This window comes from Mirounga angustirostris, unplaced genomic scaffold (assembly GCF_029215605.1).
Source record: "Mirounga angustirostris isolate CCGP_5_RB_7025 unplaced genomic scaffold, mMirAng1.0.hap1 SCAF_13, whole genome shotgun sequence".
NCBI classification, from domain to species: Eukaryota; Metazoa; Chordata; class Mammalia; order Carnivora; family Phocidae; genus Mirounga; species Mirounga angustirostris.
Window position 1 is genome coordinate 93,401,948 of NW_026991721.1, and position 15,709 is coordinate 93,417,656.

The 15,709-nt window shown below is 49.2% G+C and overlaps 1 protein-coding gene across 7 annotated transcripts in view; it reads right to left on the reverse strand.

Moving 5' to 3' along the window:
* The window catches only part of GRIK4 (glutamate ionotropic receptor kainate type subunit 4), a 424,832-nt gene that overhangs the window by 181,685 nt on the left and 227,438 nt on the right, over positions 1 to 15,709 (reverse strand). The window lies entirely within an intron of this gene.

Consider the following 15,709-nt stretch of genomic DNA (forward strand, 5'->3'; position numbering starts at 1 on the left):
AATCGGCGTGACTTAATATGAATGGTTGCAGTGGTGTAGTTCTAAGAGCTGCCCAACTTCCAGAAGCAGCATTCAGGGTAAGTGTTCTGGTAGCCCAGCTCTACCCTGTATCAGCTCTGAGACCTCAGTTTCCTCACTTGTAAAATGGGGAGAGAGCCCACTCCTTGGGCCATTGTGTAGATTACCTGAATAGTCTGTGTGAGGTGCTTAGCACAGTACCTGAAACACTCAACAAATCTAGCTCTGGGTACCATTCATTCTCTTGGTAGAGGAAGTTACAAGACTGAAAATCTCTACCAAAAACTCGTATATATGTGCTCACAGCCCCATTATTCATAATAGCTCAAAAGTGGAAAAAAATCCAAATGCCCATCAACTGATGAGTGAATAAGCCAAATGTGGTATATCCATACAACGGAATAGTATTCAACAATAAAAAAAAACAAAACGATGTACTCACACAGGCCACAACATGCATGAACCTTGAAAACACGACGCTAAGCGGAAGAAGCCAGACGCTAAATACTGCACACAGGCTGATTCCACTTATAAGAAATTTCCAGAACAGGTAAATCCACAGAGACAGAAAGTAGATGAGTGGTTGCCTAGTGGCGGTAATGGAAAAGCTGGAACGAACGGGGGGTGACTGTTAATGCATACACAGTGTTTCTTTTGTGGGCGTTGAAAAATGTTCTAAAATTGATTATGGTGACTGATGCGCAACTCTGTGAATATACTAAAAACCACCATGTTGTATACTTTAAATGAGTGAATTGTGTGATATATGAATTATATTTTAATAAAGCTCTCACAGAAAAAGAAAAGAAGAAATATCAAGCTTATTTTTCAGAGGTTGAAGGCTCAGAAAAGCGACACCGGGAATCGAGCCGAATGGGTTTCACCGACATGTGGCCCTTGAATCTCTGCAGTGGGCGCAGACAGAAGAGACCCAGGTCCCACGCTGTCTTTTCTATACACTGCTCCCATACCTACTGTGACCCATTTTCCAAACCGAAAACCGGGACACAGAATATGACAAAGACTTTTTTTTTTCCTGATTTGTGGATGTGTTTATATGCATTGCCTTGCTGAACAATAAAAATGAGCCATGCCCAATAAAAGTTACACTGGGCAACAGAGGCACATCCCAAGACCCAGCCGTTAAAGTGGGTTTCTGCGAATTAGGTATCAAAGTCCTCACACACCTGGTGGGATCACCACTGGCAAGAGTGGCCAAAGGGCTATAAACGTGTGATTGAAGAGCCTGAAGACACCCAAAATACCTACCCAGGTGACCTCAGGAAAGCAAGACCGGGATGGGAATGCTACTCAGGAAGCAGAAACCTAAACAATTGTACTGTGCTTTCCCAGGAGGAAGAGTCTGGGAAGAGAAAGGAAGAAGGGTAGCCTACAGAAGTGATTCTCAGATGATGTTCCTTGGAGGGCCCTGGGCTCCATTAGGAAGCAGAGGGAGAGGCCGCATGGGGGTCTCTAGCCCCCGCCAGCTTCGACCAGCACACCTCCACACCCATCCGTTTTGGATACTGGGGTTCCACAGAAGACTTGATACGGGGGAAAAAATGTTTCACTGGTAAAAATATAATAGAAATCATTAGTCCAGCCCTACAGCATAGAAAAGAAACACCTGAAACTTTAGGAACTGGCACAGTCATCACATAAATCACGAGAAAGAGGCACGGGATCCCTGGCACGTGGGTTTTATGTGAGCAGGCACACATTTATTCAGTGACATTAGTGTAAATGCTTAGCGGACATGATCTCACTTAATCTCCGCAATGACCCTGTGAGGTAAGTGTGTTCCTTCTGTCATCCTCACTTGGAGATGAGAAAACGGTCAGAGAGGTGAAGGGACCTGCTCACATTCACAGGGCTGGCCAGGGGGAGAGGCGGAAGGTGACCCACAGCAGCCTCATGCAGACTCTGTACCCAGAACTAAGGCTCATTTTCCTTCTAGTAAATCTTGTCTTCATTGGGATTTGCTGCTGAGAAGGGGGTGTCATAGACTGGATGGCTTATACAGCAAACATTTAGTTCTCCCAGTTCTGGAGGTGGGGGGGACCTGAGATCAGGGTGCTAGCAGAGTTGGGTTCTACGAGGGGCCTGCTTCCTGGTTTGCAGACACCTGCCTTCTCACATGGTCCTCATAGGGTGGAGAGAAAAGGACAACATTCTCTGGACTCTTCTGATAAGAGCGCTCATCCTATAGTGGAGGCCCCACCACCCTCATGACCTCATCTAAAGGGAACGCTTCCCCAAGGTCCCGCCTCCTAATACCATCCTATTGGGGGGGGTAGGATTTCAACACGTGAATTTTAGGAGGACACAGTTCCATCCAGAGCAGGGGGGCACATGAGCTTTGCAGCTACTGTAAAGAAAGAAAGTCTCACCAAGGCAAATCAACTCTGAAACACTAACAGGCAGGACCCTGGACCTCTGGACATTCCCCTAGCTAATGCTCCCAACCCCCATGAGGTTTCCAGACGAGGGGGCATTTTTCTCTTTGGACCATATGACCTTTAAATATTAGGAAATCCCGGGGCGCCTGGGTGGCTCAGTCGTTGAGCATCTGCCTTCGGCTCAGGTCATGATCCCAGGTCCTGGGATCAAGCCCCGCATCGAGCCCCGCATCGAGCCCCGCATCGGGCTCCCTGCTCCGCGGGAAGCCTGCTTCTCCCTCTCACACTCCCCTTGCTTGTGTTCCCTCTCTCGCTGTGTCTCTCTCTGTCAAATAAATAAATAAACCTTAAAAAAAATAGCTTTAAATATTAGGAAATCCCTTGCAATAAAATAAGTAATAAAATAATCTCTCAGAAAACACCCACGTCCCCTGTAAATCGAGAAAGGAACTCAGCTCTCTGGGGGTATGGGGGGTTACTTCAGGAATGTTTTGATAAGGTTGTTCAGGCTATAGACATGGACTTGCCTCTGTCCCATCAGTAGACAATCAGGGCACTAATCACACCTAAACCAGAGGAGGTAACATACATCCGATAGTCTGTTTCAGGGTTGTGTGCTCTCTTCTTGAACAGTACACATTCAGGACACATGCCATGGACTGAATATGTCTCCCCCCCACCCCCGCACTCACATGTTGAAACCTTAACCCCCAATGTGACTACATTTAGAGACAGCGCCTTGAAGAGGAAATTAAAGTGACACGAAGTCATAAGAGTAAGGCCTTGATCGGATAGGATGAGTGCCCTTCTAAGAGACACCTGAGAGGGCTCTCTCTTTCTCTCCTGCTACGTGAGGACACAGCGAGAAGGCAAGCCAGGAAGCAGGCTTTTCTCACCAGAAACCGACTCTGCTAGCACCTTGATCTTGGGCTTCCAGCATCCAGAACTGGGAGAAATAAATGTCTGTTGTCGATGCGGTGTCTTGTTATGGCAGCCCGAGCCGACAGAAATAATGTGCCAACACATACCCAGATGTACAGGACACCAGCCAGCCATGGGACACCACATAATCAACTCACAGAGCATCACTGGACATACTCTGAGACAGAGGGAGCGTGACCAGGTGGGGAGTAGGGAATGTGGGGATTTTCTATGAAGGGGCCTAGGAGGTCCCCTGAGTACCTCCTCCTTCTCTGCCTCCCCCACAGTGTCCAGAAAAGGGCTCTGCACTTCACCCAACCTCTGTGCTCTGGGTACTTTTCATTAAGTTTTGGGTTTTAGACAATGATTAACTCCTGTCTGGGAACAGCCTCAGCTGGGTGGTTGGTTGGCATCAAACATACTGGGATCAGAATAATCAGGATGATAACAGGACCCCAGATTCTGGGGCTGGACACAAAGGATGAGGGACCAGCTCAGGCCCTGCTAGGACACCAGAAGACCATGTTCCCAGTTTGGCAGTCCCCAGCGAGGGGCCCTGTGGGTGGAGAGCAGTGTGCTCAGGACTGAGCGTGCAGCTGAGGCTCCTGGCCCCTTGCTCTGTCCCCCAGGCCAGCGATCAAGCTTGGGCCAGGATGCTCAGAGCTCCAAGCCGCTGCCTAACGAGGAGCAATACCATCTGGCATGTCCTCCATCCCCGGGACTGCTCTGCAGAGAAGTCAGCTAGTAGGCATTGTAAGGCTGGGAGGTCTGGGGCTACAGCAAGGACAAGGCTGAGATGGGGACATGCAATCAGTGAGCAGGGTCTTCCCCAGTGTTTCCAGCCGTGGAGACTCTCTGCACAGTGACCCTTACACCGCATGTCCTCAACAGGCGTCTCTCGCGCCCGGGGAGCTGGTGAAAACCCTAACATTGACATTGGGCTTTTCTCCCCACAGGCCAACAGCTTTACCTCTGCCCAGTTCTCTCTGAGTTCTAAGGCTCGTGCCAAGGAAAGGGCGGCCTCTTGACTCTGGGCCCACCTCTACCCCAAGGTCTTCTCTCCATGTTCTGGGCCCAGGCCTATGTCTACCCTGGACGCTGGGGCTGGCAGGCCTGGCTCTGCCCACTCTAATCCTTTCTGTCACACCCTGTGAGTGTGGCCCCAATTATCACTCACCTGCGCAAAGTCCTCAGGCTTCCCCATTATCCTAGGGTTGGTCCCATTTGAGTGTCTAGGATGGCACCAGGCCCTCTGCAGTCTGGCTTCCAAATGCCCTTCTAGCTGCAGCACCCCCTTCCACCCTCACAGCGACAACACCCCCATGTTAGGACCAGGGCTGGCTTACCTTCCCGCCTCCATGCCTCTGCCGATACCAGCCCTGTCCCTCGTTCCCCCTTTCCTTAAGGACTCTCCTTCTTCCCCTCAGACCCACCTCTTCCAAGAAGTCCTCCCTGACTCCTTAGATTTCCCGAGAGACCACTCACTGCCCTGGAGGGGTGCTTACCCTTACATCTCTCTCTAAAACTTCCCTCAGCTAGCTGCAACCTGAAAAGCTCAGAGTGATCTCTCCTTCCTTGGAAACTCCCAGGTTCCCCATCCCACTTTAATTCCCTCTTCCTTAAAACTCCCACAGAAATCTCTCTGTACCTTTCATTAGACACTAATCACTTTTGACTTTTTTATTATGCCTATCTGCTTATCCGTCTTTTCTCCCCGAGGCAGCCGGCTCCTTGAGGCTGAAGCCTGTGGCTGATTCATCTCTGTACCTGCACAATTCCAGACGTGCGTGCAGTAGGCCCTTAATGAATGGTTATTGAGTGAAAGAATAATGTGACATGGTGCAGAAGTATTAGCTATTGCTCAGGCCGAGGGCGGTCTCCCCGAACAAGTGCTGCAGAGTGCAGGGTGGGTGTGGGGGCCTCCCGGGCACCTGGGGGCTGGCGCTTCTACTCTCTGCTGTAAACTGGAGTAACCTGTGTAAGCTGGAACAGGGCTTGCCCTCAACAGCCCAGAAGTGACCCCTCAGGTTGGAAAATCAGCCTTCCTTAATCCTTCGGGTTTTCCAGAATCTCCCTCCTGAAGATTTCCAAGCACTTTGATAACTCATCTCTTAAGGGGGGGGCAGGGGGGATAAAGAGGTTTTACAGGAGAGTCTTGACAGGCAGTCTTGACATAGCTCTGCCTTCAACTGTGTGGCCCAGCCGGTCAGAGCCCTGTCCTAACCGGAAGAGATGCTTAGAGCCTCCAGAGAGCCAGTCAGCTTTGCTCCCAGCCCCAGCGTCACCATTCACCTGGGACCAGCTTCCCCAGCTCACCTCTGAGCTCTCATGTTCCTTTTCGTACCCCTGACCCCTGTGGGTCCCGGTCATCCGCCTGCTGGAGGAAGCCACGCCAGTGTGCAGACCACTCCACCCCAAACCCACAGCCTTCCTCCTCACCTGGGGGGCAACACAGGACCATCCTCTGCCCTTGGCCTCGCCTGGCCAGCTCCCACTCACTCCCAGACAGAGTTGCAGACTCTATCTGTTTGCTGGGGCTGCCATCACGAAATAGGGCAGACGAGGGGTGCTTAAACAACAGAAATTTATTTTCTAGGAGTCGGAGATCAAGGTGTGGGCAGGGTCGGTTTCTTCTGAGGCCTCCCTCCTCCGCTCGTCTCCCTGGGTCCTCACACGGTCTTCCCTCTGTGCGCAGCTATATCCTAATCTCCTCTTCTTATGAGGACACTTGTCATATACTGGATTAGGGCCTATCCTAACGACTTCATTTTAATTTAATTATCTCTTCAAAGACACTATGTCCGAATGCAGTCTCATTCTGAGGTGCTGGGAGTTAGGACTTTAACATATGAATGGGGGGGGAATTGGACACAAGTCAGCCCATAACCTGGATTTTCACCTCTAGCTGTTACCCAGCTCCCACCCCCTCTCTCTGTCCACAGAGATTGATCAGAGGCCACTTGCAGGGAACTGCCTACACTTTGTGCCCCCATCTCTTTAAAAAAAAAAAAAAATGTATGTATGTATGTATGTATGTATGTATCTCTACACCCAACACGGGGCTTGAACTCATGACCCCAGAATCAAGAGTCACATGCGCCCCTTTCCAACGGGCTCAGATCATGAGGGTTCCAGTTCTAGGAGAGCCCCACCACACTCCCCTTCTCCCCTGACCTTCCATCTCTCCCCCAGACCAGCTCATTCCCCTTTGCTAGAACGTGCTCAGGGGCCCTCCACGGACCGCACGGACCATGTATGGCCCTCTGGCTCTCCCTTCCATCTTACCTTCAATCCAAACCAGATTTCTCAAGTGACTGATTGCTCAACATTTTGCTGACTTCATGTCACGTCAGATCCCCTTCAACCACTGTAATCTGCCTTCCATTCCCACCAGCCCACTCAGGCTGTACGTGCAAAGTCACCAGCAACAACCATTGCTGCGAAGTCAGGGGGCACTTTGATTCTTTGTCTGATTCTATCACTAGCTGGCACTATTATTCGCCGTCTGCCAGGGACCGTTTGAAGAACATCACATGTGTTCTTTCATTTAGCCTTCACCCAACCCTACAACGTACTGCCCCATTTTACAGGTGAGAAAACCGAGAAAGGGGCAGGGTGAGCAACTTATCCGAGATCACACAGCTCTTAATGGCAGTCTGGGTTCGGAGCCTGTGAGCTGCCAGACCGCTCGGTTAAGCTGCCTCCTGGTTTCCTCTGAACCTGAGTCCTGAGTGTTTGGGGTCCTGAGTCCTGAGTCTTTTGCCTGAGACCCTCAACTTCTGAGGCTTCCATGACACGAAGCCCCTGGGGTTTTCCTCCTATTTCTCCGACCATAGTGTCAAGGTCCACTGTCTCCTGCTGAGCCTTCAATTCTAGTGAGCTCCCAGGGTCTGTGCAGAGCCCTCCTCTTGACTCACTCCCACAGGCTTCCTCAGTGATCTCGACACTTTACCTACGCCCACCTGCCTGATGACATCTCCATGTAAATGTCTGATGAGCATCTCAAATTTATTAAGACCCCAAGCAAAAGCACCCTCTTCCCTCTTACGTTCTTCCTGAGTTTAGCTAATGACAGCACCAGCCACCCAGGCATCATGGCCTCACCTCTATCCCTCACCTCCAATGGCTCTGGCTTTGCCCCTCGCTATTTCCCAGATCTGTCCCCTTCTCTCCAGCTCAACACCGTGGTCCAAGTTCAGTCCTTTCCTCTCGACTACTCAACTGCAACCTCTTGCCCCTCACCCGGTTTTCCCTTTCAACCAGCACCTGGCAATCCTCAGGCATGCCCACACGCGGCTGCCGGTCACCGCAAGGTGCAAACCCCCGCTTTTAGCTTTTGGTATCAAAATAAACAGAATTCCTTGGTGTGGCACATGAGACTTGGCTCTCTCTCTCGAACCTTCTGTTCTGCTTCCCCGCTCATCCCTCTCTACTTTCTAGAAATAGCGACCTCCCATAGCGCCACCTAAACCCACACATGTGTGTGTGCATGCACATCCATGCTGTTGAACTCCTGTGCACTTCTACCCATGCTCCTCCTTCTGCATTCCCACCTTTGCTCACTGGCCACTCTCATTCAGAATGAGTCCTCAATTCAGACATCCCCTCCTTCCGGAAGCTTTCTCTGGACACAGAAGTTGATCGAGGGCTGCAAGTATGTATAGCCATAGAATCCCACGCATACTCTATTTCAAATGATCAGTTTCATCTTTAACTTCCCCTCCTTAATCTTTTATATCCCCAATCCCTGGCACCCTGCCTGACAACAGGAGGCACTCCGTAAATGTTTGAGCCAAATTTGTCTTGGCTTTTGAGGGATGTTATGCCAACTTCTATTCCTTCCTGCTAAATTACTACTCTGACCCATACGTATATGGCCAGCTGATTTTGACAAAAGCACAGTTTAAAAAAATGGTATTTTCAACGCATTACAACTGGAACAGTTGGATATCCATACGTTTAAAAAAAAAAGAATTTTCCAACCCCATCTTGTACCATACATAAAAATTAACACAAAACAGATCGTAGACCTAAGTGCAAAACTTAACATTATAAAACTTCTAGAAGAAAATCTTTGAGGCTTTTAGTTAGAAAAGATTTCTTAGACATGACACTAAGAAAATAAAAAACTGACAAAGTGGACTTCATCAAAATTAAAAATATCTGCTCTTCAAAAGACACCATAAAAAGACAAGCCACAGGCTGGGAGAAAATATTATACAAAGAGCATATATGTGATGAAGATATATCCAGAATATACAAAGAACTCTCAAAACTCAATAATAAGAGATCAAACAATCCAATTTTTAAAGATTTTTTTAAAGTAATCTCTACACCCAACATAGGGCTTGAACTCACAACCCCGAAATCAAGAGCCACATGCTCCAATGACTGAGCCACACAGGCACCCCCTGACACAAACCAATTTTTTTAAAAATGTGCCAAAGATCTGAATACACACTTCACCAAAAAAGTTACATAGGTGGCAAATAAACATGTGAAAATATGCTCCATATCACTAGTCATTGGGGAAATACAAATTAAAACCACAACGAGATCTCACCATTAATCTACTAGTATGGCTAAAATTAAAAAGCTCGACCACACCGAGCTGGTGAGGACCTGGAAGGACTAGAACTTTCATACACTATTGGTGGGAACATCAAATGGCATAACCACTTGGAAAACAGTTTGGTCATTTCTTAAGAAGTTAAACCTCCCCCTACCATATGACTCAGCCATTCTACTCCTATCCAAAAGAAAGGAAAGCAGAGGTCTACACAGAAACTCATAGCAACTCGCTCTGTCATAGAGATTGGAAACAACCACCCATAAGGGAATGAATAAACAAGCTGTGGTATATCCATACAACACAATACTACCCAGTGATAAAATGGAATTTAAAAAGTCAGACAAAAAGACTATGACTTTATGATTCCATGTATATACACTTCTAGAAAATACACGTCTGTAGTGACAGGAAGAAGATCGGTGGTTGCCGGGGGAGGGATGAGAACAGGAAGGAGCAGGGGTGCCTGGGTGGCTCAGTTGGTTAAGCGACTGCCTTCGGCTCAGGTCATGATCCTGGAGTCCCGGGATCGAGTCCTGCATCGGGCTCCCTGCTCGGCGGGGAGTCTGCTTCTCCCTCTGACCCTCCCCCCTCTCATGTGCTCTCTCTCCTTCTCTCTCTCAAATAAATAAATAAAATCTTTAAGAAAAAAAAAAAAAAAAGAACAGGAAGGAGCAGAAATGAAGAATTAGAGTGGCCCCAAGAAACTTTTCTTGGGTGATGGAAAATTTCATCATCTTGACGGTGGTGATGGTGTAATGGGTGTATGCATGGCAAAACTTATCAAATTGGATACTTCAAAATATAGGCAGTTTATTACACGTAAATGATACCTCAATTTTTTAGAGAATGCTCTGATGAGAAAAAAGATTCTTCTGGCTCCTTCTTACCTTCTCCTACCCTCTCTCCTCACCCATGGCCAGTGAGACATCTTAAACTCTGTGATCTATACCTACTGCCTCCAATTCCACTGCATCTTCTCCATCCTCAGCCTCCACCATCTCTGAATTCACTAAGGTTCTCCTTCCTTACAAATATTTCTGTGGTTTTTTAGGATTTTGAGGCTCTGAATCCCATGTGACTGGAGGTTTTTTCTGGGTTATCATGTGTTAACATCCCTGATATGACACTGGTCTGATTTTCATTCTGATCACATTTTTCCAAGCCCCTTCGAGCTCCAACTCCTTCCCCTTTTATAACCCTAGTTGGCAGTGTTCCCTAAACCTCACACTGGATTCAGTCCTCAGTCCACGTTTTCTTCATTGTACACTTTCTCCCCTGAAGTATACATTCTCAACTATCAGCTCTATGTAGGTAATTCCAAAACCTGAAGAATTCATTCTCAACCATCAACTCTATGTAGATAATTCCAAAACCTCTATCTCCAGCCCTACTTTCCCATCCACACATCAGACTCTTATTTCTGGTTGCTAAAGGGAAATGTCCCCTTGGAGGTCTTTCCAAACTCCATGTCCCAAATGTAACCATTATCTTTTCATAGAACGGGGGGCTCTTTCTGCCTTCCCAGTTTTCATTAATGGTTCGTCTCCCACACGCGATCCATGGCAGAGTGGTCCTGCACTCTCCCCAGCCCTTCTGCCACTCCACCTGCTCAGTCACTGAGGACCACCAAGGGATGCGCCCCCATCCTCTGCTCTCTTTCTGCTCCCACTGCCATCCCCACCCCCGCCTCTCTCCTGCAATACCCCTCACCTGTTTTCTGCCTCCAGTCTCTCCTGTGCAAACCCAGCTTCTCCATGGGGCAGATTCACCTGCCTGGCACCCACACCCTCCACAATCTGGCACCACACACCTTTCCAGGCTCATATTCTACCAAATTCTTTGACCACTTAGCTACATCAAGGTAGCCCTTGCTGAACACTGAGTAGAGCCTGTCACTTTGCCCTCTCTTTTTTCAAGGTGGTCTCTTCTTCCTGGAAAGCATTCAGCTTTTCTTTACCTATATCCAAATCCTACCTAAATTATGCGCCATTCTTAAGTTCACTCCTGCCTTGACCCAGGCATGTGCCAGATGACTCCAGCCCACACTGATTCTGCCCTCTTCGAATTCTCCAAAGCGCTCACAGTCTGTGCCACTCATTTAGCACTTAATCTTGGGCTTTGTAACTGATACAGGCAATGCATTCATCCACTTAATCATTCCTTTATTTATTAATTCATCAAATACCTATTAAAACATCTATTTTAACCAAGGCACTTTGTACATAGAGAAGGATAAGATGTATCTCTGCTTTCAAAGTGTCCAGAGAATATGGCCATGAAATCAAATAGCCACAACCCAATATGGTTAAGTGATATGATCAAACCCCATTATGATCCATCTATAAGCCATCCAGTTGCCCACAGTGCTGGGAAATCCCAGAAAACTATGAGTGTGTCCTTGGCTCTCAAGGACATTTCCGGGGAGGGGTGGAGACAATAAGTGGTTTAAGAGAGAAAATCACAGAGTTCCCAGGAAGCACAGACCCTTCTGGATAGCGGAGAGAAGTTGTTGGGAAGGCCTCATGCATTTATCTATCGCACCACAGGTGTCCAGTGCCTACTGCTTCCCAGGTACTGCACCAGGCTTCACAGAAGAGACAACCTGGAAGCAGGCCCATGAGCTTCCCAGGGAAGCAGGGAACCGAAGTGCGTTCCAGCGTGCAGAGCCTCTGAAAGCATGACTGCTTCAGCAGGTGTCAGGGGCCCAAGCACCTGGCAGGAGAAGCTGGGAGAGGGGGACAGAAGCCTGAACAGGAAGGACCCTGTGTGTCATGCCCCGGAACTGGAACGGTAACAACAGGAGGACCTTCGGCAGATGGTGACATCATCAGATTTGCATTTTAGGGCCATCACTCATGGCACTGAAGATAGACTGGAGCGGCAACCAAAATATGAGCTGGGAAGGTGAGTCTGGGGTGATGTTAAGAGCCTGGGAAAAAGAGATGAGGCAGGTACTGAGGGGCAGAATGATGAGGATCAAGGGGATGGGGCAGATCTGAGCACAATTCACGAGGTGTAATGAGCAGGGTGGCTGGCTGTGGAGGGTAGGAGGAGATGTGAAGGGCTTCTGGCTTGACTATTTAGATGGTGACATCACTGACTAGCATTGAGAGCACAGGGGTGTCAAGATGAAGGTTGTTCTGTTCTGTTTCTGGAGAAGGACCCAGATGATGAGTCTGGGGTCGTATTTGTTAAGTTTGGGGCATGCTTTTTGGCAGCAGTCACTGGCCTTGCTCCCCAGAGAACCATCTGGGCTCGAGACACAGGCCTGGGGGACTGCAGGGCCAGGGTGGTGATGACAGTTTGAATCTGGCACAGAGAGAGAGAGGAGGGATGAGGCTCAGGCCCTGCGGACTCAACATCTGCGGAGCGTGTAGAGAAAGAGAAGCTGATGCAAGAGGCCAAGACATAGCAGTGAGGCTGGATGAAAGTCAAATAAAATAAGAACTGAGAATTTTCTATGAGATTTGGCAACAAGGAGGTCACCGGAGACCCTGGTGATCCAGCTGCTCAAGAAGGGGCTAAGAAGGTGAATGAGTCAAGTAGCTTGTCTTCAACAGAAAGAGTGTGATTAGGGCAGTAGTTGGGGTGAATCACATTGCCCAAGGAAGGGTTTTTAAACTCACCGGAAAGGGGCTCAGAAGAAGGAGCCAGAGGGGAGGGAGAAGCTGATAATGTCAGAAGCAAGGGGGCACTTTCTGAAGCAAGTGCTGCAAAAAAGCCAGTAGAGAAAGAGCCTGGGGTACAGGGTGTAGGTTCACGTGGCTGAGAGAAGACAAGGTAAGAGAAGGGAGAAGTCACGCAGAGACGGCTCGCTGGCCCCCAGGGCCTTTCTCCCTTTCTTCCTTTTAATCATAAACCACCCTAAGTATCACCTGCATGCATGGCTGCCCAACTACACACCACACTTCCCAGCCTCCTCTGCAGCTGGGGGAAGCCAGGAGCTGAAGTGGGACAGTGAGTTTGAGTGGAAACAACCATGACACATCCAGGCCATCCCCCTGCCCTGGACTCTCCTTCCCTTTTTTTGCTGACTGTAAATATAGCTGCTGCTGACAACAGGAATGTATGGGAACTATACAGATGAGGACAACACTGCTTCCTGCCCCCACACCCCAGGCCACCCTGGGCCATGGCCGACCTGCGGACTCACACCCGAGAGAAATACCCTTCTATCTTTGAAATACGGCATGTGAATTCAGCTCGCTTTGCTCCTGAGCCAGCCCATGCTCCAGCCCAGCGCCACCCAACAGAAACACAATGCAAGCCATGCTTGTAATTTCACATGTTCTAGCAGCCACATTTAAAACAAGTAAAAAAAAAGAAGCAGGTGAAATTATGAAATTAATTTAAATAATATATTTTATTTAACCCACATTTCCAAATATGACCATTTCTACCATATGAAATCATTGAGAACTTTTGTGTTGTTTTCACACTAAAACTTCAAAATCCAGTGTGTATTTTGTACTTAACAGTACATCTGAGGGGCGCCTGGGTGTTTCAGTGGGTTGAGCTTGTCTGACTCTTGATTTTGGCTCAGGTCATGATCTCAGGGTCGTGAAATTGAGCCCCACGAGGGGCTCCACGCTGAGTGCAGAGTCTGGGATTCTCTCTCTCTCTCTCTCTCTCTCTCTGCCCCTCCCCCCCCACCTGCATGAGCGCATGCTCTCTAAAATAAATAATAAACAAATAAATAAAATCTTTAAAAACAAAAACAGTCCATCTGAATTCAGACGAGCCATATTTCTAGTGCTCAAAAGCTAGTAGCTACCATACTGGACAGGGCCAGTCTAATACTGATCAATACAGCTCTAAATAAATATTTGGGGGAAGGGGGAGTTGAGAGGGACTGAGTTCGACAGCTTCTATTGTCTCTGAAGAGGCAAGATCATCACCTTCTGAGCAAGAGTGGCAACGATGGTGTAGGTGGTTTTAGGAGAAAGCTGAGAACAGGCGCTCCGACACGTAACCGTGTTTCTGTTTGGGCGCGGATGGAATGAAGAGAAGTTGGTGTGGTGTTTTTTTTGTTTTTTGGGGGGTTTTCTTGCAAGCAGCCTCAGGACACAGATAAAAGCAAGGCAGGTAGATGTCTGTACTGTCAAGGGTGGGAGTCACTGAGTGGGCAGGATGAGGGGACACCGGAGTTGAAGGCACGACCAGGAAAGGGGGCGAAAGCCAGCAAAAGTTGTCCAAGTGAATAGACCCCGCAGGGCTGAGAGGCGATGGAGAACTGGGGAGTACAAGGATATGTGGATGTGGCAAGGGCTTTCATAGTGGGAGCAAGACGGCGAAAGCGGGGAGCATAGGATACTGTTTGCACACCACGGGATTTTGAAATTCCAGGTTTCAGAGGAAGAAGAGCATCCAGTGTTGCCACAATCCTGAGTGTGGGTTAGAAAGTGACATGGAGAGGAGAAGGCCACTGGAGATGGAAGTTAAGTATCCTCAAGGCAATGGCACGAGACAACGGACCCAAGGGCGCTGGGGACGATCAAGCGAGAGCAAAGGTAGAGATGAGAGGAGGCGGTGAGCCAGGAAGCACAGCCCTACCTAAGAACTTGCAGGTGCCAGGTGAGTGGAGACTTGTCCTGGGGAACAAGGCAGGACAGGCAGGAAGGGGAGCAGGGAAATCCAGCGCGCCCCACCCCCCCACCCCGCTCCGTGAGCAGTTGCTTCTGGAGATGGGTAAAAGGAAAGCACTCCATCCGACAGATGTGGGTTCTCCCCAGAATGGGGCTCCATGGCAAGCTGAAAAGGGCCTACAGGGAGGTCTGGAGAGGGAGTACAAGCTGGGGAGAAAGCACAGAGCAGCAAGGGGGAAGTGATCCCAGGGAAGGTGGGCGACGGGGCCAGTGCACGAGAAGGGGGGCAGAGTGCTATTTCCTGGTGCCATGAGACAGCTCTCTGAATGCTGAGCACCTCGAGGGCAGAAGCCACATCTCATTACTCCCCGTGCCCCCCACACAACTCAGCACAGACGCGGGCAAACGCTACACACCACGCGTGCCTCCCAGACTTGTTAGAAGCACTGATCGTGATGTGTGTTGACTGTTGAGACTTTCACAACATGGTTCACCTTTAGCTCCATCCCTTCATCCTTCATCCTCCCACAGTTAACCAAAGAACATGATCCCTGGAAAAAATTTATGAACAAAGTCCCTGGCGTGACCAGCAATTACATCTACATTTAGTGCCTTATTAATACAGCCGCTCTGTAAGGTCTCTGCACACCCCATTGATATTCCCAGGTAACCCAAAGCTGGCTTCCTTCTCTGGGTTGTGCCACCTCCCTCTAGGTTTTCTCTGGGGGAAGGACAGTCCCCATGTGTTCTCATGGTCACAGAGGAAGCCACCAGCTTTGTCCTTGGCAGCTCCCCTGGCCAGCTTGGGTGGGACCAGATGCACGACTGTGGCTGGGCAGTGCCCGGCATCCCCACACTCAAGGCTCATTGCACACAGAGCCAGGCAGGGGAGAGAAACAGTGGGTCCTGGCGCTGCCCGTTTGTCTTCTCTAATGGCTGCCAGAGACAGCCTTCTGGCTGAGTTATGGGCTGGAGCAGAGTGAAGGCAGAGGCTCGGGGAGTGATGGGGGCTGCCGGGAGCCTTGATGGGTCGAGCACGTCCAAGGATGCCAGGGAGTCTGCCTCACACCCAGAGGACACTGAGCCCAGGTCGGCTTCACCATCTGGGGGAATTCAATTCGATGAGCACAGACTGAACACCTATCTGACACCAGGTTCTAGTGGGGTAGACACCGCTAGGAACACAGGATGTGGAGACATAACGCGACTCTGGC